Source organism: Aptenodytes patagonicus, chromosome 16 (genome assembly GCF_965638725.1).
Source record: "Aptenodytes patagonicus chromosome 16, bAptPat1.pri.cur, whole genome shotgun sequence".
NCBI classification, from domain to species: domain Eukaryota; kingdom Metazoa; phylum Chordata; class Aves; order Sphenisciformes; family Spheniscidae; genus Aptenodytes; species Aptenodytes patagonicus.
Window position 1 is genome coordinate 3,518,555 of NC_134964.1, and position 3,072 is coordinate 3,521,626.

Below are 3,072 nucleotides of genomic sequence, written 5' to 3' on the forward strand. Positions count from 1 at the left end.
TTTGTGTTTATCTTTTTCTTTTTTTTTCTTTCCCCTTCCCCTGCCCTGAAAGGTGGTCCTTATAAAACCTTGTCCTTTATCCAAGAGAATACTGTCAGCGCCTTCAGTTGTTGGAGCTTAAATGTCTTAGCTGTATAGTTTCTTTGATTTGTCTTATGACTGTGCTGCCTCCAGTAGAGGTTTATTTCTGATTTTTATCAGAAGACAAAAGTGACTTTTGTGATATTTTAAAGCAGAAACATAGTCAACCGTGAACTTTGTGTTTACTGTCAAGGACAAAATAGAGCGGGAGAAGAAAGTGAATAGTTCAGTGGGTTGTTTGGGAAAGCTAATGCCTGTCTATTATGCTGACCTTCCAGAAAAGTGAGGCAAGAGGAGGTGAATGAGAAAGTTTTATCAACAGAAGATTAGAAAGCTCCCAATCTGCAAACTATTACACTCTACCTAGAAAATTACTAATTTTCTGAAAGTTTTTGGAGAAAAGAGGGCTAACACTTTTCTGGGGAGGCATGCATGCTGTTACATAAAATCTTACCATTTTCCCTGGGAAAGTGATCGTTAAGAGACCTTCTCTGTATCCTCCTCCCACTAGGTAACTGGAGACCACAGAAATTAGATTCCCCCACATTAACCTTCGGAGAAGTTCTCTCCGCCTCTCTCTTTATTTCCTGTTCTAGCTCCCTACCCATCTCGGTGGCCTTCTGCTAGTGGACTCGCTCAGTATGTCAATGTCTGTCTTACGCTGGGAAGCCTGAAACCGGACATACGATACGGTGCGGTCTCACAAGTGCCAGTTATTGAACGTGACTGTGGACAGTGCTTGCGGAAGGTTTGTCAGGTAGTTGAACACTATTTCCTATTCTTTTTCTGTGAGATGTCTTCTGACATCCATGATGCAGAAAATAAATGTTACGTAGAGCTTTTGAACCGATGACCTGAGCAAGCAAATGTTTCCCTGTTCCTGAATTTTCACAGTACTTCTCATGAGCTTGTGGTGCCGTGCAGCAATGGCACATGAAAGCTGAAAAGTGCACGATGTGTTCTCAAGAGCTGACAGATCACTTGTTTTGTGGCTGGTTTTTTTCTGTTGTTTAGGTACAACATACCTGCCTTGGTAGAGGGAGACCAGATTGTGATAGAAAATGAAAAGGAAGACCACTGTGACAGTGGAACTTAATCTGCAGGGATCCTTGACTGCTCATCTGGGCCTGTTGATCTTTTAACATAAAAGCAAGCAGGGAAGACTAGGTATTTACATGCCTTGAGACTTGTTTGTTTGTTTTCCTAATAGGAAACTCTAACTTAGTAGACCTTAACGCTGCTGATTATTACTACCACCACCACCCTCAATGCACTTCTGAAAGGGTATTTCAGGACTTAATTTCTCACAAATTTATCTCAGACTGCCAATGTACTGATGCTAAAGTGCTTTTTGAGAGACTGAGGGCTCTGCAGCACTGCCTGGCATATCTCTGAGGTCGGAGTTCTGGGGAGGGTCTGCTCTTTTAAACCAGTCAGTGGCTGTTGGCTCCAAAACACTTCTAAATATCCAATACCACGCTCTGGATTTACAGTTAGGATTCCCACTCACCTTCCATAAGTACCCTCTCATAGAAATCTCTTAAGTATTATATTAATGACACTGCTCATCATCTGTGCCAAGTACCAGAGCGTTGTAACTGCCGTTCCAGCGAGCAGCTTCTGTTTTATTATGCAGTTTGCGAACCTGTCTGTATTGAGCCTGTCGCTGTATTTTTCTGTGGCGGAGACTGGCGTGGACGCTACCGATGGACCTGGAGCAGCTGGCCTCCCGCGTGGGATGGGCCGTGGGCACAGCACCGCCACAGTGGCGTGGCTCCACGTGCTGGGCGTGCAGAAGGAAACGCTGGCTCTGGCGTGCTGGTCTAGACCTTCCGCACAGCAGCCAACCATCCAGAGCTTTTTCGGGCTCAGCTAATAGAATAGTTGGTTTTCCGTAAAGGGCTGCCGGTAGGGTTGCGAGGTTGCTACCATTTCAGGAAAATGCGTTCGTTGTTTGGTGAATATTTTCACGTTAATTAAACGTGCTTTATACTCACCACCCAACAAGCATTAGAAGAGACGCGTTTCTGTGGAAGTACGACAACAGCACCTTGTGAGGCGGCCCGCGGTTCCTGGCACTGTCCTGAGGGACCCGGCGCGGAGCGGGCGGGAGGAGCCGCCGGGAGCGGCCGCCAGGGGGCGCGCTGCCGCCGAGCTGACAGGGCGGCGGCCCCGCCCGGTACCGGCGCCGGAGCGGAGGGGGCCGGTGAGCACCGGCTTTGCTGTGTGAAACGGCTCCGTCAGCCCGGCCAGCGCTCGGAGACCGGCGGGGGAGAGCCGCGGTGGGCTCCCTGGGCCGTCCCACACGGCCGCGGCCCGACCGCCCCTGAGGAAAACGCCTGTCCAGCCGGCAGCGCTGAGGCGGGTCGTGCCGCGCGGGAGAGAAACGTCCCCGCCCCGAGGCGAGGCTCTGCCCTTCCTCACGGCGAGGCCTCCTGGGGCTGCCAGCGTGCAGGTGAAGAACGGCATAGATCACTACGTACTTTTATAAAACCAGGCCTCCTCCATTGGTTTAGGGAGAGGAATTTGCTTAGACTGAAAGCTGGGAAGAGAACACAAGTCCTGGTATCTAACTCTGCTGCGGCTCCGTTTGGGCAGGTGGCTGGTGTTCTCTGTGAAAAACCGTGTAGCTGTGCCACCTAGGTAAGAGTTACGATGTTCACTGTATCACTGGCCAAGACCTCCTGGATCCTGTGAGGATTACAGGCAACTGTGAGGGGAAAGTATTCTACGCATGGAGCACATAGAGAATAAAGTCCAAAAAGTTGAGCTACTGCTGTTGAGCGCTGGTGGGTGGGGAGAGGGAGCAGCAGCCCCGTCAACTTTCTACTCACTTGCACTCTCTTAACAGTGATTTGGTTTCTTTCCTCTGATCCTGTCAGTTTCCTAACAAGTTCTTTCATTGTATTTTCCAAAACCAGACTCCATCTCCTCTTCCTGTTCAGTCTGATGTGCAAATCGCCTGGCTGTGGTATAAAGTCACTGAGAGGA